The sequence below is a fragment of the Ctenopharyngodon idella genome, chromosome 15, assembly GCF_019924925.1.
Source record: "Ctenopharyngodon idella isolate HZGC_01 chromosome 15, HZGC01, whole genome shotgun sequence".
Classification (NCBI taxonomy): Eukaryota; Metazoa; Chordata; class Actinopteri; order Cypriniformes; family Xenocyprididae; genus Ctenopharyngodon; species Ctenopharyngodon idella.
The window spans coordinates 13,077,934-13,102,546 of record NC_067234.1 but is presented as its reverse complement, the minus strand read 5'-3'; positions in this window follow the sequence as shown (position 1 = coordinate 13,102,546).

Sequence of the window (24,613 nt, the reverse complement as noted above, 5' to 3'; positions counted from 1 at the left end):
GTTTAGTCAGCCACAACAAAAGAGGAGTGACATTTTATCACACGCTTGGTTTCATTTTGGTTAGCTACGCCCACTATGAAATCTCATTGGTCCCCATAGCTGCGTAATAATGGTGCATTCACGGCATACCGGAATTACCATAATTACATGATTCCGAATTGTAAAAAGTGTTCAGAATTCATAATTCTACAAAGACAAAATCTCCGACTCGTCATGTCGTATTACAGTAATTCTGACATGATAGGAATGCACCATTAACATCAGACATGTTTGATTGTTTTATTTTGCACTGCATGTTTTGCTTTTAGTGTTCTAATGTTATTAGAACATTACAGAAGCAACAAAAGATTTAGTGCACTCGTTGACCATGCTGATGCCACGTGCTCTTGCTGTGGTTGGAATCTGTACCACCGCCTCTTATATCCGTCAAGATGTTATGACGCATGTTTGTCTTTGGTGATTCAAAAAGGGTGAACCCTTCGGCTCATGACAATTTAACAAAGACCGCCAAGAAGGAATCTCACCAGCCATGACCGTGGCTTGTGAACAAAGAATCTGATTTTTGTTATTGTAAAACTTCACGTCATCCTTCCTGTGTGGTGCCTGGATGGGTCTGCAAAAATTTCAGACTGCGTCAAACAAAAATGCTGATATTCAACAAACACATCACTGCTAGATTACTACAAACTACAGTTTCTTTCAACATTGCTTATTGTTTACCATTTAGACACAATATGCACCATTTCTTGACTATTATTTAGACCCTCTGCAACAGAATCACCTTGTTGGTACAAATACTAAGCTAAAATCACCTCTGGTTGTTTGATTTAAAGTAATGAGTTTAGTCTGAACATTGGGGGTTGATGCCGTTTTCCTGGATCGATCCCAAATGCCCTCCGTTCCCATTATGAACAGTTTCTGTGCCAGCACACACAACATTAACCAGACACACCAGAGCAACACTGACAATTGCCAGTTACCACAAGAACTGTTCTACAACAAGAGCTTTGTATTTGATTGCCAGAGGCAGCTTGTTCAACTCCTGGGAAGTGTTTTTTTTTTTCTTTCATTTTTATGTCTGCTCTTTTACAGCTTTTTACTTCACTCCACTGTTTCTAGTTTTGCTCTGAAATGTTCTGATTCCCCTGAATGAAATTTTAGTACATTATGAGGCACTGCTGAGCAGCGTAGTTAATGATGCTATGTAAGTTATATTTCACTCTTAAGTGTGTGGATGCATGTATCATGCAGTACACATGCAGTATTTAATATCTGCGTAGAAACGTGACCATCTGGATTTGATTTTAATGTGTCCCATTACATCACAATTCAGCATAGCAGCTCTAGGTTGGATGAATCAAAAGTTTCCTCTAATAAGAATCACTCGTTAGAGCAAAAAAGTAAGCGTGTAAAAAACAAAGGAAAGCATAACTTTGTCTAATTGGACATATTAAGATCAAATAGTTGAAATCCATATTACAGAATCCAGGATATAATTATGATCTAAGAAAATTCAAGCCTCAAGTAACACATTGAGGTTTGAAAGTTTGTAGTCAATGGACTGAGAGCAACGCACCTCTCCAAATTGCACTTACAGCTACAGAATGAGTGAAGAGTCGTTCACACAGCGTTCATGCGATCAAAACCAGGAACAGAAGGAAACTCAAAACTGCATCTTGAAACCATTCTAAGTTGACCAACTTTAAACTCGACAAGACATCTTAAATATGTGGCACTCAAGGCACATTCTTGGAAATACTGAGACATTCAAAGACATTCTTCAGCACGTGTGTATAGGCCAGCAGAAAAATCTAAAAAATCACAACTGCAAAAAAAAAAAAAAAAAAAAAAAAAACACATTCTCAATGAATATTGTTGTCATGTTTTTTTAGTTAATACAAGTGTGTTTTGTTTTACTGCAGATCTTTTCTCTTGTTTTAAATATAAACAAGCTGAAAACAAGTTCTGTTTATTAAATCCTTCTGAGGGGGGTAAGACTGGGAGATGTGCTCCATCAATAACCCCCATAATTTTAGGAAAGTTGTTCTCCCATAATCATTGCTCGAACTCTCATGCTTGAGTTTTATTTGGTAGCTTAAATAACTGCTTAACTGCAGAATAGAGTATTGATTTGAGAAATAAATAAACAGTTATATATAAACAGCTTATTTGAATATCAAGCTGGTTTGAAATAATGCAGTATTCATCACTGGAATCTAATTAATATAAAGCAAACACTCATGATTAAGAGTTCTGGGTTCTAATTTATTTTCTGTACTGTAGGTACTACATTATTTGAATTTGCTTGTATTGCTAGTTACATAGGTGACTGTGGGTCTCTGAATTCCAGATGATGGCCAGAGGCGGTACTTAAGCACTAGTGGAGTAGTCTAAAGCTAAAAATCAGACTCTGTGCCCATACACTTTGCAATTTTTCTGTTATTTCTGTCAACTCAACTGCCCAAAATCTGCAGACTGGTGTAGACTTTCCGCAGCTATTGTCGACTCGTCCAAACAGCAAATTGGGGCAAAAATCAGAGCTAAAGTCATGTAGTGTATTCCAGCTTTAATCTTCACTTGACAGCACAGAAATCAACTGAAGAATAATAACCTATCTCTGTCAGGCGAGAAATTGAAAGAGACTGAATGCTGATACCAAAAGTGCCCTTTTACATTGGTTTACTGGCGCTGCTGGTAAGCAGATTGCTGTCAATGCCATTTGACATTAAAGAATTAGTTTACTTTAAAATGAAAAAGCAGCGGCTATTTAGTGCTAGTAGCAATAGATGCTATTTACACCAAGTGTAAATAGCAATTAGATGTTATTTACACTAAGTGAAAATATCATATTTTCTTAGTGATAGATGCTATTTACACTAAGTGCAAATAGCAATACATTCTATTTACACTAAGTGACAATAGCAGCATTTTCTTAGTGATATGCTATTTACACTAGGTGAAAATAGCTATAGATTCTATTTACACCATGTAAAAGTATCAGTTCTTTGCAGTAAGAGTAAACAGTAATTAGTTGCTTATCTATAATTTATATTGGCAGATACTATTTGCACCTCGGTATTTTTGTAAATTAATTGTACAAATATCATAGAGTGTAAATGATTATATTTATTAAAATTATTAAATGGATGCTGCCTTATTGGGAGAATAAAACCCCTCCCTACACCTTCCCTTAACCCTACCTAATAAACAATTTTAATATCATTAAACACTTGTTCGCAGTTTATTTCCACTTTTAGAACATTATTTTCATTTTTATTGAAAATAAATGCGAGTTTTCTTCGTACGGTAGGCGGGCTGCCGGAAGCTAGATATTTTTCTTTATAACGTGTTACTTTGTAACGTGTTAAATATGGACATTTTTCTTACACAAATGCATCTCTTCGCTTCAGAAGGCCTTTATTAACCCCCGGAACCGTGTGGAGTACTTTTATTATGGATGGATGCACTTTCTTGAGCTTCAAACAAGTGGTTTCTGTGCCCTGCCATTATAAAGCTTGGAAGCATCAGGGTGATTATTAATATAACTCTGATTGTATTCATCTGACAGAAGAAAGACAAATACACCTAGGATGGCTTTAGGGTGAGTAAATCATAGGGTATTTTCTTTTTAAAGTGAACTAATCCTTTAAAGCTGTAGATGAGTGCAGGATTTGAGTGTCCCATTCTTCGAATGGGAACAACTATCAAATTTTGGTCTGTTCTTCACAGCAATCAGTGCAGTATCATATATACATGCAAAGGATTATTGTTGTCATAATGCTCAGAAAGAAAATGAAATTTAAAATGAATCTGGAAAATGAATTTAAATGTGATCTTTTGCGTACCTTGAAAGACGTTTAAAAATAAACATCTGTACAAGCCCAGAAGAGGCCTACACAATCTTAAATGTGTCTTTAAATGCATCCCGCATGTAAAACATTGAGACATTGTGGTCATTTTAAAGCACTTCTAATATAACCTAAGAATGCTGAACATGAAATTGTACACAAGTCTCCATCCCACACGAGGGAGAGCACTTTGTCAGAAATGCTCCTAAACCCTGCATATTTAGAGCAGCCTTGCATCTCTGTGCCAGCAGTTTGATCTCTACTGTCTGAGCTTCAAGATTACGTGTGCCATGTGATTGTTTCACAGAATGGGCTTTATGTTGTTTTCCTGGCTCAGCTTGTGGAATAAGCGATCCAAGGAGGTTCTGTGCCTGTTTCCTTGAAAAAAAAGTGCATTTTCCGAGAATAAGCCTATAGTGCCAGTCCACCTATAGAGATAATCTGCGATGTTAAAACCACATTTGACAAAATCAAGTTGTCAGGATTAGACTTTGATTAGATGTATTTGTCAAAAAATTTCAGGATCTGTGAAGGTCAGTGTGAAGTGAAGAACTGTGGGACAGATCTCTCTCGTGGGAGATCCTTGTGTGACCTCAGTAAGAGGAAGACAATGTAAAGTAGAGCCCTCCTGTGGTCCTTATTGGCTGGTGCAGCTTTTTTGGGTTATATCTTTTCACAAACTGGAACTTTATCACAGACACAGCAATAATCATTCAGAAAAGCCATTTATTCCCTTCAGTGTGATATTGCTGAACAATTGCCGAACAAACCCTAAGTATTAAACTTCAGCATGTTACTTTTCTGCTACGGATATGAATGATTCCTCAAATCAAGCTTCTTGTTAAGGAAAGTTGTGCTATTATTTTACTTAGCAAGCATTCTGTAAGAGAGACCAGAATATAATAAAGACACCCAGAACACCCTAGAACTGCATACATGCACTGGCAACCACACTGATCACTCTAGCAACTACTTAGAATACACTAGGAACTGCATAGTGTCACAACACGAGACAAGGAGAGTCAGAGTAACTCAAAGACGGTGTCAATAGCGATGAAATGAAAATACTGCTGCACAACTAATATCAACAAACAGTCTAAAATAAACAGAAAAGAACATGGTCAACAACAGAAGGAAAAGGCAAATCAAACAACCATAAACAACGCCTGCAAATAGAAATAAAAAAACATGCTCCAAATAAATGATTTAAAACACAAATCGACACAACACAGCAAAGAAGAGATTGTGGAAAGCTGATGAAGACTTTTCTATAATTCTCTGCAGGTGTTTTATGTTAGAGTAATACCAATTTCCTGCACCGCAGCCAGCTAATGTGGCACGAGCCTCGAGGCACGTCACAACAACAACACGCTAAACACACCAGCCCTGGCTAACCACCCGTAACTCACTAGCATTGATGGGTTTTGCAATGACTAACACCACTCGCAAATTCTTCATAAAATGTAAGCATCTATGTATATCACAAGAGCTTTTGTTCAGTTTAGCCTTCAAAACTTTTTCATATCATTAGAGCCCCACTTGTTTTTCTGATCAAGTGAATAAATTTCACTCTGCCTTGTCTTGAATTTTAGCGATTCCAGTTCCAATTTCGATTCTGCTTATCGATTCCGTTTCTTTTCAATTCCCAGTTTCAATTCCAGTAAGATAAAAACATTTAGCCAAACATTTATATCAAACATATTTGTTCCCATTCAGTCAGTCACGTTTAACGTTACGTCGATACTGACGTAATGGGGTCTCGCTTGGGAGCCCAATCACCTCCAAGTGGTACAAAACGAGCCAATGGGAATTCGCCAGTGAGATTTACGTGCCGGGCCACACCCCCGGCATTCTGGGTATAAATAGGACCGGCATATTCACTTCCATTAATACTTTTGCTTCGGAGCTGATCGGTTGTGTGATCGTTCTCTCACCTTCAACAGAAAGTGCATTTTCTCAGAGCAAAAACAGCAATTTTAATTGCTTGGAGTGATCACCTCAACAGCAATTTTCATTGCTCTCTCTGGCTGGCACCTTCAGCGGTGTGTGTGACAGCGTGCTGGCACAGGACGGTGCGGCAGTCATCCCTGTGTGCTTCAGCTAAAATAGCAGTTCTAAAAGAGCAAAGCATGGGCGATCAGCGTCTTTTTCAAGATGTCTTTTCGTCCGTGTGTTTCTGGATGCGGTCTTTTCCTGACCTCGTCTGACGGCCACAATCGCTGTCTCATTTGTCTGGGTAAAGAACATGCTGAGTCAGCGCTCATGGATGGCACGTGCTCTCATTGCGAGGGCATGTCCATGTTGGTTTTGCGATCTAGACTCTCCTTCTTTAACATGGAGGCACGAGTCCCCTCTGTTGCTACCCAGCAGCCGCCAGCCTCTAAAGCTGCCGCTCTGGTTAATACTCTGGGTGATCTGAGGGTTACAGTGGAAGCTTCTTCGTCGGGTCCGCCCCCATGAACCTCCCACACCTCCAGCACACCATGTGCGCTGGAGGTGCATGAGGAGGTTCAGAAGACGTGGAAGACACCTTTTACTGCCAGAAACCGATCTTCTGCCTCCTCCACTCTCACTACCCTCGATGGGTTTCTCGACGCCCCCATTTCCCAGGCCGGCCTCTTCGGCGACACTGTCGAGGACTTTGCTCAGCATTTCTCGGCAGTACAAAAGCAGACGGAGGCCATCAAACACATCTTGCTCTGGCGTGATGTTGCCACCAATCTGCTGCGGGCTGGCCCCCAACCTGCTCGTCGCTGAGGGCATCCCCCTGTGGCTGCACAGGCTCCCGGGAGGTTGGAATCTTCCCATCCTCCCCGGGCCTCCCGCAGGAAGGCGATGCAACCCGTCCAGGCCGCCAAGCCCTCGAAGAAGAAAATTCCGAAGCGGTCCTGAGACGGGTGGCCCAGAGATGGAGGGAACTGCTCTGCTCCAGGAGTCGGTGAGGGCACCGCTCCTTCCCCCGGGAGAGGGCCGGGTAGAGAATCCTGTGTTTCATTTTATTTCTGTTCCCACGGCCAGCGGTACCCACCTTGTCAATAAAAGAGCAGTTTCCAAAATCTCTGGGCCATACAGGGTCTGCGCTGACAGTGTGCGATGCACTGCTTTCTCACTCTCAGCCACACCCTCATTCACCATGGGCAGGGCTTTGGTGCCCTGGGGACGCACAGCCTCCCCACGCCACCCTGCCCCGTCCCTCACATGACACTCAGAGCCATGTGAGTACACCCCACTCACAGCCTCTACTTCGGGATGCACCGCCTCCTGAGTTGGGCCACAGCGCTCCATGCTGCTCCATGCCAAGATGCTCACGCTGAAACGCATCCTCACGTGTGTTCGCGCCCAGGATTGGTTTGCAGCGATCGACCTGAAGGACGCGTACTTTCATGTCTCGAGCCTCCCTCGACACAGACCGTTTCTACTCTTTGCGTTTGAGGGTAGGGCATATCAGTACAAGGTCCTACTCTTCGGGCTGTCCCTGTCACCTCGCGTCTTTACCAAAGTCGCGGAAGGTGCCCTTGCCCCGCTCAGGGAAGTGGGCGTTTGCATACTCAACTATCTCGATGACTGGTTCATTCTGGCCCAGTCGCGAGAGCAGTTGTGCGAACACAGGGATTTGGTGCTCAGTCACCTCAGCCAGTTGGGGCTTCGGGTCAACTGGGAAAAGAGCAAGCTCTCCCCCGTGCAGAGTATCTCTTTTCTTGGTGAGGAGCTGGACTTGGTCAGCATGATGGCGTGTCTCACCAACGAGTGCGCACAGTCGTATTGAACTGCCTGAACGCGTTCTCGCAGAAAACAGCGGTTCCACTGAAGCAATTTCAGAGGCTCCTGGGGCAAATGGCATCCGCAGCTGTGGTCACGCCGCTCGGATTGTTGCATATGAGACCCCTTCAGCACTGGCTAAACAACCGAGTCCCGAGGTGGGCATGGCACCATGGCACATTCCATGTGGTCATAACACCGAGCTGTCACCGTACATTCAGCCTGTGGTCGGACCTTGCTTTTCTATGGGCAGGAGTACAAGTACCCCTAGTACAAGTGTCCAGGCATGTTGTTGTCACAACAGATGCCTCCACCACCGGCTGGGGTGCTGTATGCAGTGGACATGCTGCGTCGGGCTCCTGGACAGGACCCCAATGACAGTGGCATATCAACTGCCTCGAGTTGCTAGCAGTACTCCTTGCCCTGTGCTGGTTTCAACCGTTGCTGCACAACAAGCACGTACACATCGACCGTTGCGTACGTCAACCACCAGGGTGGTCTACGCTCCCGTCGCATGTCGCAACTCGCCCGCCATCTCCTCCTCTGGAGTCAGCGCTGTCTCAGGTCGCTGCGCGCCGTTTACATCCCGGGCGAGCTCAATCGTGTGGCCAACGCGCTCTCACGACAGCTCACGCTCCCAGGGGAATGGAGACTCCACCCCCAGGTGGTCCAGCTGATCTAGAGCCAATTCGGGGACGCACAGGTAGACCTGTTTGCCTCCCACGACCTGTTTGCCTCCTCACTGCCAGTTGTTTTACTCCCTGACCAAGGGGACCCTCGGCACGGATGCACTGGCACACAGCTGGCCCCGGGGCCTACGCAAATACGCGCTTCCCCCAGTGAGCCTTCTCGCACAGACACTGTGCAAGCTCAGGGAGAATGAGGAGAAGGTCTTGCTAGTTGCGGCGTACTGGCCCAACCGGACCTGGTTCCCAGAGCTGATGCTCCTCGCGACAGCCCCGCCCTGGCGGATTCCCCTGAGGAAGGACCTGCTTTCTCAGGGACGTGGGCACCATATGGCACCCACGTCCCGACCTCTGGAACCTCCATGTGTGGTCTCTGGACGGGACCTCTCTGTCGCTCTGGTGGGTCTACAGAGAGCTCCCTTCGAACCCCTTGAGTCACTCGAGCTGAAACATCTGTCGTTGAAGACAGTGCTCCTGACCACGCTTGCCTCCTTTAAGAGAGTCAGCGAATCGTGCCTAGAATTCGGGCCGGCTTCCTCTCACGTTATCTTGAGACCCCGGCTTGGATATGTGCTCAAAGTTCCCACCACTCCCTTCCGGGATGAGGTGGTGAACTTGCAAGCGCTGTCCCTGGAGGAGGCAGACCCAGCCCTTGCGTTGTTGTGTCCCATTCGTGCCCTGCGTGTTTACGTGGACCGCACGCAGAGCTTCAGAAGCTCTGAGCAGCTCTTTGTTTGCTTTGGAGGTCAGCAGAAGGGAAAGGCTGTCTCCAAACAGAGGTTGGCCCACTGGATAGTGGATGCCATCGCCTTAGCGTACCACTCCCAAGGCGAGCCATGCCCCCTCGGGTTGAGAGCTCACTCCACTCGGGGTGTTGCTTCCTCCTGGGCGTTGGCGCCACTGTGGCAGACATCTGCAGAGCTGCAGGCTGGGCGACACCAAACACATTCACGAGATTTTATAATCTCCGAGTGGACCCGGTGTCCTCCCGTGTGCTGTCTACACGTAGATAGTCACGGGTTTTCGCTTGCTTGTGCCATTTCCCTCGGACGAGGGAATACGAGAACTTTTTCTGCTCCTCAGTTCAGTTCCCCAGATGGTGAACCCTGTGGAGTTCTTCCTGTATCCTGCAGTCAGACGCGGTGGAGGCGTCCGATGCCAGGTCCAGTACTCGTGTGCAGGCCCGGTTGGTCAGCCCTTGTACTGGGCTAGATGCCCATATGATGTGATTCCCTGCGGGTAATCCCATGTGTGTTTGTCCACGGTACGGTTTCCCTGATGGTAAACCCGTGTCTTTCCCTGGGCGGCTCTGCTCTGCCCTATCTCTGTCCCGTAGTGTTCCCCCCTGGATACGTAGGTCCTACATCAGAGATTTCCATATGCATCACTGCCCCACGGGTCAGTCCATATGTGTCTTCCACATGCCACCTTCCACACGCCACCTCCCGGGCAGGGTGTGGTCTCTGTAGCTTTCCGCTCTTTTGGACTGGGAACGTTTTCCTGGCATTTTGGTCATGGCTGAAAAACATGGGATTCCAGTCCCAAAGCACTCTTCCCCGGGGGTAAGGAACAGCAGCTTCGACCATCCCCTGAGTAACGCCCTGTCCGCTCCATCCCACTGGTATGGATGACATCTTCAGTCTTACTCCGGACACTGGAAGGTTACAACTCTGTGGTTGCACCTGTATTGGGCACGCTACGGCTTGTCAGGATCTGCTTCCCTAACACTCGTAACGTGGTTTAGTTCTTATGGCGTTTTCCATTGGACCCCATTACGTCAGTATCGACGTAACGTTGAACGGGACTGACTGAATGAGAACGTCTAGGTTACTATTGTAACCCCCGTTCCCTGAAGGAGGGAACGGAGACGTTACGTCCCCTTGCCATAGCCCTGAGTCACCGCTGAACGGCCGTGTACCTATCTCGGCTCCTCAGCAAAATATAAATGGAAGTGAGTATGCCGGTCCTATTTATACCCGGATGCCGGGGGTGTGGCCCGGCATGTAAATCTCACTGGCCAATTCACAATAATGTTTAAAATTTATTTTAGTTAGTCTAGTTGTAACACTGCATAGTTTTATTTTTATAAATAAAATATAGATTAATCCTTATTAAAGTTACAAAAGTTATTCAGTCAAGATCAGTGAGTAATTTTTTATTTTTTTTATTTTTTTGGTTCTTTGATTATCGTTGATGACACAGACTGCAGTAGGTTTATTAGGCTGCTGTCACTTTCAGACCTCATGCATGATCCAATATGCATTTTCTTTCTCAACTGTTTACGTTCACTTAAGAAAAAACTGACTATGTTTACCAGGATATTTTGACATAATTTTTGGTGTATTTGTGCGTTCAAGCGCAAAAAGTTGCATATAAGAACTCAATTCAGTATCGCACACTAATATGAGAGGACAAGAATTGATAAGCAAAAAATTTAAAAAGATATATTTTTTTATATTTTTTATTTTATTACAAGTATACGATTCCTGACCTTAAAGGTTTAGTTCACCCAAAAATGAAAATTATCCCATGTTTTACTCACCCTCAAGCCATCCTAGGTGTATATGACTATCTTCTTTCAGTCAAACACAAACAGAGTTATATTAAAAAATATTCTGGCTCTTCCAAGCTTTTTAATGGGAGTGAATAGTAAGCGATATTTTGAAGCCCCATTAAAGCTTATCCATCCATCATAAGTAATCCATACGACTCCAGGGGGTTAATAAAGGCCTTTTGAAGTGAAGCGATGCGATGCGTTTTTGTAAAAAAAATATATATCCATATTTATAACTTTATAAACTAGAATAAATTTATTGGGTAATTAATTACTCCCATACAGCAAATTATGGGATAATTTTCATTTTTGGGTGAACTAACCCTTTAAGTATCCGATTCCAGAATTGTGTATATATATATATATATATATATATGAATAGATCCTGGTGAGACTATAGTGTCTTAGTGGTCAGATTTTTTTAGTATTGGAACTTTTTTTTTTTGCCAAAATTTTCTGCCTTTCTTTCTTCTGCCTTTTTTCTTTCTCTCCTAGTGCTTCAGACTGATGCTCCCACCCCAGGCCTTTTGGCAAAACAGGAATAGACAAAAGTCTGATTTGGCCAGACAGAAAACAGCCGCTGCTCTTGCATGATAACAACGTGAGTAAGAGAGAAGGCATTGACTGCGTTGTGTCCAGCCAAGAGAATTATGTCAACTACACAAAAGCCAGGCTTATCAGCAGCAGAAGTCTGGCCACGTGGCCGGTTCAAGCGTCTGGACCTTGAGCCCAGGTACAGAACGCACGCTTCACATCAAAGCTGAGGTCAAGATGTCAGCATGCATTCTTTCCTTCTCTCCAGTTCAATTATGTTTTACAGAGCAACGCTGAGAGTGCTCTGTTTATGTCATGGGAATGTGGAGAGACTTACTCGGCAGACATGAGCTGTCAACGGACAAAACCTGCATACTGATAAGAAGCTAATGCTGGCTGTATCTGTCACATGAGATCTCTAAGAAATCCATAACTCTACTCTACTGATTCATGTTAGTGATTACATGAAATGGGTGGAAGGAGGTTTAGGGCAGAAATTAATTCTTCAGCTTCCATGTATGAGCAGCCCTTTTTGAACATTAGTTGAATTATGACCTGTCATAGATGGTTTGAAACTAAAGGCAGATTTAATAAAGTTTGTTGTGTTCTACCTGTTGTGCTATATTACAGAAAATGAAAGCAATAACATCTGCCCAGTGACTCAGAGATGTTTGATGAGCTGATACTCTGGCGTTTGATATTCAGTGGTGATTTTGTAATAAGACCTTGACATAAAACACCTGAAATCCTGTTTTATCATGAAGCTCCAGGCTCCATCAAACACAGTTAATCTACTTGAGAAATGTTACATTGATTCATGTGTAGCTGATCTTGTGTATTTTACATTTTTCTTTTCTTTTCTTTTTTTTTAATCAAGCATCATACTACCTGCAAATAATTACTGTTGATTTCATCTTCATCCTCCACGCTCAAGGCAATCAAGTTGATCAGATTATATCATAATGTTACAAATGGTATCTATTTAGCAAACAACAGTCAAAAAGTTATTATCAGCGACACAATTTTCCATAAATACATGGAGTGCCTTACCAAGTTTGCTGTAATCCATTTGTTCCGGTAATGCATTCATTGAATCAAGACCAGCAATGTTTGTTTGGGTCCACGAAGCAAGACTATTGGTCAGGTCTGAGTTTGTGTTTTTCCAACCTATCGCTTAAGCAGTGCTCTATAATAAAGCAGTGGCTAATAAATGTTCAAATAGCACAAAACTTTTTGACGGCCATTATTCTTCTTATGTGTCCTGTCTGGATAAAACTGGTTTTGAGTGAAGGAAGATGAAGAAAACGCTGATGGAGTGATGTGGGAGGGTGATGGCCCCATCAACACCGAATGGATTGCATTTGCCGGCACAATCGAAAGAAAACATGATAACACATAGAAAAAGTGTTAAACAAAATAAAGTCTATCTGCCTCAGTCTCCACAATGGCACTCCATCAACCATTTGCAGCCGATTTTCTACCATGTATTTATGAGCTAATCCACATTATCTGACAGATAAATGGTTCAATTCTGTCATTCCTGGCATGGTGTAGGGATGCAATAAAGGGTAGCTTAGTGAGGAAAAAAAAAACAAGAGTGTTTTGTGAACTGTTAGAATGGAACAAACGTCCACATCACTCACAGTGCAGTGTCAGAGTGCAACAATTCATGCTTCATTTGTCATGTCTTTGTCTTGGAGAACTGAACAGTCAACCGAGCCCTTTTCTAGCAGAACAGCACCTTAAGCTGATAAATGAACACTTGTGGATGGTGTTCAATATCCAAATCTGGTCTCATCAGAAGCAGCACAATGCTCAGTGTGGTACTGTTTTAATAACAGGCCAGTTCCTCTAACAATACAAAGCGTAATGAAAATCCAAATAAAGCAAACAAAACAGATGAGCACTTTCACTGGTTTATGAGAAACAGGAAAAAGAACATACTTCCCCCATGAGCTGATTCATTTTGTGTTGAGATGTTTTTTTTCTGTTGAGAAGTAAAACATGATAACTTTAACACAGAAGATAGGTCTCCAAGTCACTGTAACTTGAAAGCCGAATAAAAGCAGCAAATAAAATCTTAGTATTGAGGGATGATAAGACAAAGCAAAAACACTTTTTTTCTCTCTCTTTTGTTTATATGCATATATAGGGTGGTTTGACGTTAATTTTATGAAGCGACATGAGTGCTTTTTTGTGCCAACATTTTTTTTTTTTACCACTATTAACACTATTTTACAGTGCTGTAGTTACATGTTACTACATGTATTTACTATACTAATAACAGTAAATTATGCATAATTACAAGTAACTAACCTTAAACCAAACCCCAACTGTAACTCTATAGTAAGTACATGTAGTTAATTAATAGTACTCAGTACTTATTTGAGTAATTACAATGTAACTACGGCACTGTAAAATAAAGTGTAACCAAATATTAATCTTCAAAGCACGTTCAAGAGAGCACCACGATGCATGCATGTTCTGTTGATGTGAGAGCAGACATTGTTGTGTGAATAATATTTTGTAAATAAAGTGGTAAATTATGTTGTTATGTTGTTTCGCTCAAACAAAGCACTCACGTAAAATTGAGGTTAAACCACTGGAGTCACATGTATTACTTTAATGATGTCTTTGCAACCTCTTTGGGGCTTGAAAATGGTAGTTGTGTTGACACGCAAATTGTCCATGTGCGAGGCAGGCTAACCTGTAAACGCCCCCATCACCTCAAAACAAAGGATCAGCTTCATCATTCCTTTGCTTTTCACTGAGTTTGGAAGACACGCTGTGAGTTTACTTTGAATTTACCTCAGAAGAAGAAGAGCACGATTGATATCTAGCGGAGGTAAGCCATTTATTCCCACTTACATTTGTTAACGTTGTTACATCCCATTAGTTGTGTGTACCTCTGTGTTTTCTCCCTCTCCCTCCCTCCTTCTGTCAATTTTTTAGGCACGCCTACACGGGATGGCTATCGGTTCGGGAAGCTGTCCATGTTTATTAACTTGCGTGACGTCATGGTTTCCGCTGCCAATCCTGTCTGGCACCAGTGTTTAAAAGCATGACAGGACGAACGCAAAGACAGTTTTGCTTTCCTGTTCCTTTGTGATTGTTTAATCTGCCCTTTTGATAGTTTTGTTATGTTTAGTGACATTCTTACTTTGTACAGTTTTGAGTTGTCATCTCGTTTTGTTTTTGCCATTTTTGTTTCCTTATCATTTGTTATCTTTGATATTGTGTTGACGACCTTCTCCTCACCCCAGGGGAAAACTGGACAGGTCTTGCAACAAACGTTGCAACACCCAGTGAATTTAATGTATAGACACACCAGTTTAGAAGTGAGTGCCACTTTTGTATGTTTTGTTTTTGTTCGATAGAACAGGTAAGTTAGGGCGTGAAACACACTGAAGATTTGCTTTTCTTATTTTTCTTTTCATAGTTAGGTTAGACATTGAACTTGAGTGGTTTTGTTCTGTTCTTTTCTTTTCTTTAGTGCCACTTGTATCCTTTTCCCCGGTTTATTATTTTTGTTTTGTTCTATTACTTATGTAAAAATTGTATATATTCTTCCTTTTTGCTATTTTGATAGTTTTTCATTATTTCTACTATTTTTATTGTTATCTCACATTTTTTTTTTTTTTTTCCTTAATTGTAAAATAAACTATGTTTATTGGCAGTTTTGTGTAGTGTTTTGTCTCTTGCCAACATCACCAGCACATATAATGATCACAATCTCAATTTTGCCTCTTCTAACCCTAAACCAAAATTAGGAAGTTGTAACATTTAATGGGGGCTCGTCCGGGATTGATCCCGAATAACTTTATAACTGTGATCATTTGTGTGTGCGTGTGTGTATGTGTATGTGTGCTGGTTGCGATTGATGTTGCATAATTTCTGGCGGCGTACTCATGCGGAGAGCTATTGTAGTGTTCATTTGCTTATTATACATTATGGAAATGTTTAGTTTGCAGAATTTTGTTACTAATCCGTCATTAGAGCAGATTAATTCGAGCAGGAAGCAAGATTTATTGCTGATAGCTGACCACTATAAGATTGTTGTTAGCAAACAGGGTCTTAAGAGAGACATAAAGAGTAAATTGTTACAGCATCTTTGTGAGCTAAATGTTCTTCCTATGTCAGATACTGTGGATAGTGAGTCTAGTGGGAATGTAGGTGCTGGTGACGTTGCTGTGGCAAATCTCAGTCTCATGAATGATGAGGATAAACGGAGCGGTAGAGCTGATGCTGAGGAGGAGGTGATGGCTGATGCTAAGGCCAGCTTGCCACAGTTTGATCCGCTCACTCCAAGTACTGTTGATTCAAGACACAGGGCACGACTGAAAGTCTGCATGGTCCATTTGCAATATGAGGCACAAGAGAAAGCTGAAGCACGTCAGGCTGAGCTAAATCTGGGTTTGGAGGTACACAGGCTCGACATTGAGGCTGACAAGCAGGTAAAGCTGCGACAGCTTGATCTGGAGGCAATGAGGGTTGCTGCCGGTTCAGCTGCGCAGTCGAACCCAGGTCAGGTCTCTGATGTTTCTCCGCAGACTGAGCCATCACAGGTTACATTTGACATAAGTCATTGCATTAGTACCTCAATTTCAAGAATCAGAAAGAAAATAAGATTCTTATGTTACTGCGTTTGTGCGCATCGCTACTTCTCTTCGTTGGCCTAAAGAGGTCTGGTCTTTATTATTGCAGTGCAAGTTGATAGGTAAAGCTCAGGAGGTATGCTCTATGTTGTCGTTAGAGGAGAGTTTAAACTATGAATCTATGAAGTCTGCTATTCTTCGAGCCTATGAGTGAGTTCCAGAGGCGTATAGGCAGAAGTTTAGAGGACATAAGAAAAATTCTACCCAGACTTTCATGGAATTTGCAAGGGAGAAAGGGATTCTGTTTGACAAGTGGTGCACAGCCAATAATGTGAGTGATTTTAGTGAGTTACGAAAGCTCGTACTGCTTGAAGATTTTAAGGGATGCTTGCCCGAGCATGTTGTGGTTTATCTTAATGAACAGAAAATAACTTCATTGTCGCATGCAGCCATATTAACTGATGAGTTTGTTTTAACATACAAAAATGTCTTTGCATCTGCACGTCCAGAGAAGTCACAGTCTGTTCCTTTTCAAAACCAAGCTTTACGTTCTAAATCCAGCCCACCTCATACTAAAGAGGATTGCGAATGGTTTTATTGTCACAAACGAGGACATGTGATAGGGGACTGTTTGGTTTTAAAATGTAAATGACAATCACAAACTAAAAGTGTAGGGTTTGTTAAAACTGTTAAGCCGACTGTTGCCTTACCTAACGAGAAAAGAATTTATGACAGTTACCGACTTTTTATTTTAAAAGGGTTAATTTCTCTAACTGGTAATTGTGAGGATCAGAAAGAAATAAGGATGCTCAGAGACACGGGTACAATGCAATAATTAGGGATGCACCGATACCATTTTTTAAGGACCGAAGTACGAGTACCGATACTTTTTTTCTAGTACTCGCCGATACCGATACTGATACCGATACCAATGCCTATACATTTATTAATTTCTCTCTCTCTCTCTCTCTTTTTTTTTTTTTGTTGATGTGCCAGTTTTCCAAGCACAACACAGTGAGACTAATGAATGTAGGACAACTTCTTTATTATTACTCTAATGAAAAAAGTAATAATTTTTATGTGCTTGTCACAAACACAAACGAACAAAAATTTCACAGTGTCCAATAACCTTCAAAGGGCATGATTACCAATATATATATAATTGTTGTTATATAAAAAGAAATTTACAAACAAATTACAAACAATACAACAAATACTATAAAGATACAAATTAAATAAACTTGTTTTTCAGATACAGTAGGTTTATTTACCATGTATACATTTATTTAACATCTTTTGTTGTTTTATTAACATTTATGACAAACATAGGCTAGGGTCCCTTTAAGACCGAATCCATGGATACTGACACATATCCTGTTTTCACCCAAATGTTTACGTCGACTTAAGCCATAACCGACTGTATTTACGTAAGATACTCCACACGATGGACATTTTGACAACTATGTGTGCATTTGACCATTCAGGCGCGAGGAGAACTGATCGCGCGCTGTCTGAGAGAACTGGGATCACACGCAAGAAAGAGAGAGCGCGCACGCGAGAGAGAGCCTTCTGGTCTGTTCCACTCAGCGCGATTCCGCCTATCCCGCCTTCACTAATCGATAATGAATCGTGATTGAAAGCATGCAGTTCGCAATGTGTGGGTTGTCATCATTAATTTTGAAGTATTTTCACACCCCTGAGGCTGACATTGTTTCTGCTACTGCCGCCGGTGTCTCTGTGCACGGAAAATTCTGTCAGTTACGTCACGCGAGGTATCGGTCTTTGGTATCGGGGATATTTTTACGAGTACAAGTACATGAGCTTGGTATCGGCCCGATACCGATACTGGTATTGGTATCGGTGCAACCCTAGCAATAATTTATTGTGGCAGATAGGTTGTCTGATTATACATTTTGTGGCACACGCGTCATTATACAAGGCATTGAAATGAGCTGTGTAAGGGTTCCATTGCATCATGTACATTTGCAGAGTTATGTACGGGATTCGTGAGAGTGGCTGTACGTTCTTCACTCCCTGTGCAAGATTTTGTGGCAATGACCTGGCAGGAGGGAAAATAATACCTGTTTTGGAGGTTGTTAATAAACCAGTGTTTTGCAAGTCAGAGGATTTGTGTAACACTTACCCTGATGTTTTTCCCTGCATGCGCTGTTACTCACGCTCAGTCGCGCAAAGTGGGTAATATGGTTGATTTGTCAGACTCGTTCGTTCTTCCTCTCCTTGCTGGTGACGAATCACTGCATACTGCTGCTTGCACACAAAAGCAAAATAATTCAAAGTCAGATAATGCCAGTGTAAATCTATCTGTGTCACGAGAGAAAATAAGTGCGGCACAAAAAAAGGACAAGTCTCTCATCACGTCTTTTAATTCTGCTGTCTCTCTTGATGTGGCTAAGGACAGGAAAGTTGCTTATTTTACTGGCAATGACTTATTGATGAGAAAAGTGGTGTTCTAACACTAAAGATTCAAATTGGGATGTTGTATATCAAGTTGTTGTTCCTTCCCTGTATCGTCAGCATGTCTTATGTTTAGCGCATGATCATCAGCTTGCTGGTCATCTCGGAGTTACAAAGACTTACAATAGGATATTACAACACTTCTTTTGGCCAGGTTTAAAAAAAGACGTTGTTCAGTACTGCCATACCTGTCATACCTGTCAGACTGTTGGGAAGAAGAATCAGGTGATTCCACCTGCTCCCCTGTCTCCTATACCAATAATTGTGGAGCCGTTCGAACATGTTATTGTAGACTGCGTTGGGCCGTTACCTAAAGCTAAATCTGGTAACCAGTTTCTGTTAACTATAATGTGCGTGGCTAATAGATTTCTGGAAGCAATTCCACTAAGAAAAATCACAACGCCCGTTATCATCAAAGCGTTGGTGAACTTCTTCTCCATGTTCGGACTCCCTAAAACAGAGACTTTTTAAACAAGTTCTGGAGTCTTTGGCAATTTCTCACCGAGTTTCAAGTGTGTACCATCCGCAAAGCCAGAGCGGACTTGAATGCTTTCACCAGACACTTAAGTCAATGCTTAAGAAATATTGTATGGACACTGCTCGAGATTGGGATGAAGGAGTTCCCTTGGTTTTATTCGCAGTAAGAGAGACTGTACAGGAATATCTTGGTTTTAGCCCAGCCGAACTCGTATTCAGACATCAGGTAAGAGGACCCTGAAAAGTTCTTAAGGAACAGATTTTAACTGATTCGAGTCCAAACACTAACATACTGGATTATGTTAGTACATTTCGAGATCATTTACATACTGCTTGGTCGCTAGCTAAAGAATCTTTAGCAAATGCTCAGAAAGGCATGAAGCGCAAGTTCAATCAGAAAGCAATTGCGTTTTTACCTGTTCCTGGATCTTCTCTGTCAGCTCATTTCTTTGGTCTGTATGTTGTGAAAAAGAAAATGAGTGAAACTGATTATATGCTTTCCTCAGCTGATAGAAAACGCCAAACCCGAGTTTGTCACATAAACATTTTAAAAGCTTAAGAAAACTAAAATGTAAGAAAGTAAGTAAGAAAAGTAAGAAAACTAACATGATGCGCGACCTGCCATCTCTATCTGAATGAAGGTCCATTCTGATAGTCCTCAGAAAATTAACTGTAACTTAGAGAATACTTATCACACAAACATGAGACGTATGTCCAAAGAAACGTTGAAATGTCAGGTTTTAAATAATATGTCAAATCGAAAATATATATTCTCTGTTTATGTAATCTGTTTGAAAAGAGAGAGATGTCAGTCGTTCGCAAGTCATCTCATTATCCGCTAATTTGACCATGCCCACGGACCACGCGCAGCTTTCAAACGCAAATTCTGAGGTGATACATGCAACAGAGCGTGAACGCCCGCATCAGCCCTGAAAAATGTATCAAGCTTAGTCAGATTCATGTACAATGTTTTGAGACACAGTGAGGAATAATTCTGGAAGAATTTACCTCAGAGGAAGAGCATGACTTTCAATTTCATTTCAATCGAGGATCAACTTGATCAAGCCGATGATTGTGAATGGTACGTTTTTTTTATTCTTAAGTTCTTTATTATAATCGCAATATAGTGTCTGTGAATATTATAATACAGACATTTAGGCTCTATAATGTAACAAATATAATACATAAAATGTCATAGAGAATGTTTAGACGATTTCTTTGGTCTGTTTTGAACAGATTATGAAGTCTTTACTGTGAAATAGTCTACTGCCATATCAATGAAGCTTTTGCTCACAATGAATAATGAAAATTCAGCTTTGCATCACAGAAATACATTATATTTCAAAGTATATTAAAATAGAAAACCATTATTTTAAAATGTAATAAAATTTCACAGTATTGCTATTTTTTTTTTTTTAATATAGGCTTGATGAGCATGAGACTTCTTTCAAAAAACTTCTTTCTTTTTCTTTTATCTCACAGATTTGAGAATCATAGTGACCAGATATTGGACCACACTGGACTGCAAGCATATGATACTGAAATCACTGACTGGAAGCAGGAAAAAAAATTTTTCTTCTTCTTCCTTTTTTTTTTTTTTTTTTTTTTTTCTCCAGTCCATAGAAACACCAAATGCCAGGTATGTGATGTTCACATATATCTTTGAGCAGGAGTTATTTCCAGGTATAACTGTGCATGCAAAATGTGTCTTTGACTCTTATTTATAACTATATTTTAAATAAATCCTCTTGCTGTGTTACTCAGCCCGTCTAAACCTTTTGAATGGTCCATTACATGGTGCAATGACTGGTACTGTTTTTATTAGGGTATTTGACACAAATTTCATGATTTGATTCGATTTCAATTCATAAGGTTCCCATTCGATTCTGATCTAGATTCAATTCCATTCGATTCAATATCGATTAATTTGTTTAGTATCGACATGATACAGTTTAGTATCGACATGATAGTATCGACATGATACATTTCAGTAAGTTGTACTTTATCTTTCAACATACCTTCTGATGTTATTTCATGTTTATTTTGTGCTATAACTGGTTGTAAAGAGGAGGATCCAGCTTGAACTGAGGTGATTTGTCATGACACATTACATAGCGCCAAAAGCCAAAAGCCAAAATTATTGTTTGAATTTCACAATAAAATTGACAGAATTTAAAAGCTGAGACTTTGTTTCATTTCAAAAGTAACCTGCTCTGTCTTGTCTGTCGGCACTTTATCAGTATTCTCTTTGCCCCACTTAAATTAAATGTAATGGATTTGTGAACAATATCCACAACATTACATTGTGACTACGCCAAACATTTAAATGTGTGCTTTAGAGATCTTTAATATATCTTGTACAATAATACGAGCAGACTGTCCTCCAAAAAAACAAAATGACCCTATAGGTCGTTTTTTCAAGCACCTTATTATGACTTATATTTACGTTTTAAAGTCATGCGCCTTCTAGCTGGCATAAAAATAATGACAGTGTCGTGTTACGTCTGTTGTCCATATGACCATCGTTACCAATCAAAAAGTGTGTTCATTTAAATGCAATGTGTGGACTTTATACACGGTCCCTTACCCACCATTTGTCCGATTTCCATTTAGCAAAACTCAATTTTTTTTTTATTAACGACTATACCTACACCTACCCCAACCCTAAACCTACCTTTAGTGATTTATAGTGCGTTCCATGGGATCGCATGATTGCATATTGTTGTATATTGCAATGATCTACCAATTGAGCTATGCGAAACCCGAAATATGACGTCGTATTTCAGGGAAGTGACAAACGACCTATATGGGCGTATTGGTTGGAGGACATGTTGAATACGAGATAATAAACGCTATTACAGACTAAACATTTGCAACAATCTACAACATTTTATTCTAGCTTCATGCATTCCTTTTTTATCAATACTTGAATGTGGCTAAGTTTTACAAAAAAAACATTTGGAAATAAGAGGCTAGGAAAATTGTGTTTTTGTTAAAGACTATGTCTGGATCGGATTCAGAATGATAATCAAAACACAGATGGAGTAGTTCACATTCATCAACACTCCCCAAATCTTCACAGTCCTATACCTCTTCCTGGGTCGACATTTCATTCAGTAACATTAGGCTCTTTCAGAAGATGTGTAATAGTTCCCCTACATTATAACAGTGAAAAAAAATGGATTGCCCGAAAATTACATATAAAAATTATATATGATACGTAGAAATTCTCACTGAACTTTGAGCCAGGGGAAATGAGAGGGTGTAGGAGAGGAGGGCTCACATGGGTGAGAAAATTTGGGCAAGTTTGGGCATTGTCCTATGCTCTTTTATTTGAGATGCTTATTTGGTTAATACTTAACATTAAGGTTCCCTTTGAAAAGTGTTTATTACAGTGTTCAATGATAACTAATAACTAATTTACAATTGTAAATATACATATAAAGCATTGATAATCAATTATAACTGCATGTATAAAAAGGGTGACTAACGTAATACCTGCCAAATAGTGCGCCATTTTGACATGTTATAAATGCTTAATACATATATTTATTCATATTTATTCACTCAAAACCAGATTCCTGGTTTATTTCATGATACAGCAAAAATGGTCTATTATAGTGAGAGTGAAGGGTGTTGTATTTGTGGTTTTCTTATTATTATCTCATTATATCATGATTAATGTCACTCTTCTTACTATGCTGTTTACCAGAAGCTACTCTGTGTCTTGATTTAAATGATTTGTATTATCTTAGAACTGTACATTTCTGACATATGGACATTACTTTGACACAGTCGTCTCTGAGAACAGATCACTCTAAATTGTAACATGCATTTTCTGTAAAGTGGCATTAAAACAATATGTATTGTGAAAAGTGCTATACAAATAAATGTGAATTTAATTTATTAATATATTAAATTCTCCAAACATTCAGGAAAGGGCTATATTCATCTGTACTCCCTATTTCCAACTCAGTATTGAAAATATTATTATTCTGAGTCAGTTCACACTTATTTTTATAACCTTGCAGAATGTAATTACAAAGATAATATAAAATGTAAATACCATTGCTGGCTAAATTTGTCATTCTGTCGGAAACAGTAGATATGAAAATGAGACATTAGGTACAATAAACTTTGACTCATCTGAATTGATTTTTGGCCCTCTGAGATAAACAAATTCTTTCCCATATGCCTCATATTGTATTGCATAAGCTAACTGGCCGAGCTAACACAAAAATGAGGAGAGAAACACATATCATAGCCTACTTTTTACACTTCAAAAACAGTTTTAACAGCAAGGTGGGGAAGGGACTTTCATCTAACTAGGGCTACATTTGTATAATCATGTGTAATGTCTGGGCCTTTTCATCACATCAAGCTTTTTGTTTATGTGAATAAACTGTTTACATCTCTTTAATGTGCTTTTAAACTAATGTGAATTGCAATTGACAGTTTATTCGCATTTCCATTTCTGTTTCCATTTAGGATGTCTTATACACACTTTCAAAATGTGCAAGAAAATAGTTGGATGAAAAGCAACTATTGTTACCACATCATCTTGCTGCAGAAAGAATGACTTTAACAGCCAACATTTTACAAAACATTACAGTCTGTTACAAACTCGCAGTCTCTTACAAACTGTTGTTTCATATTATGTCTGTGATTTAAGGCAATTAGACAATTATGCAGTTAGGTCTAAGAGAATTACAAATCTAAGAAAACTGAAGTCTTTGAGTTAAGGTACAAATATTGATGAGATACAGTGTATGAGCACTCGATCAGTGTCCCACAGGGATGGTCAAACAGAAATTTGAAAAACATGAACTTGCTTCACTTGGCTTCTACAAGCAAAAGTTCATGTTGTTATGGGCCAGTATCAAAGAATTTTGATTGTTAGCATTAATACAGCCCTTCGTTAATATGGATGGTACCGTATTTAAGGATAGATGAATTGTCTAATTGTTTTGTGCTGAAGTTATATTGGAATAAATGGTATTCTCAAGAACTAAAAATATGTAATTCTGTATTCAAAAGTGTAAAAGGATTCAGAACACCGGAAGTCTGTACAATTCAGGCTGTCCCACCAAATTCATCCCAAGAGCACTAGACGCATCAGAGCATCATCAAGAGATCTACTGGCAGCTTTGGCAAAAGTCAAAATGAATGTGCACCAGTCAATTATTGATAAAGAGACTGCACAAACATGGTCTATAGGTACATAGGCGTCAGGATAAACCAGACTGTCAGACAGATTAGCAGATTTATTGCACAGATTAAATAATGGGATAATGCAGGTGTATAAATGACAGATGTACAAGAGCAATAGCTGGTAGATAACTTGCAGTTCTCTTTCTTGACAGGCTGGCGGTCAGTGGTGATGATGGCTGAAGAATCTGATTGAAGCACACACCTCTGTCGAGCACGGTGAGTTTACAAAGTAACACTTTTCCACAGTAATACATGCACGAAGACGAAGGAGACACAGGGGATCCTCGAAGGAGATATTCAAGACTTACGAGCTTCACCATCAATGTAAGTAGAGCAGGTAAGGAATCTGTTTCCACATTCAAGGCCAGACAATGAATGACTGAGAGGTGTGTGCTTTGGTACTGGTGCTGCGGTGCTGCGGAACAGGTGCCGTTGATTAGAACTCAGGGGAGAGTGAGCGCTGTGTGGGTGTGA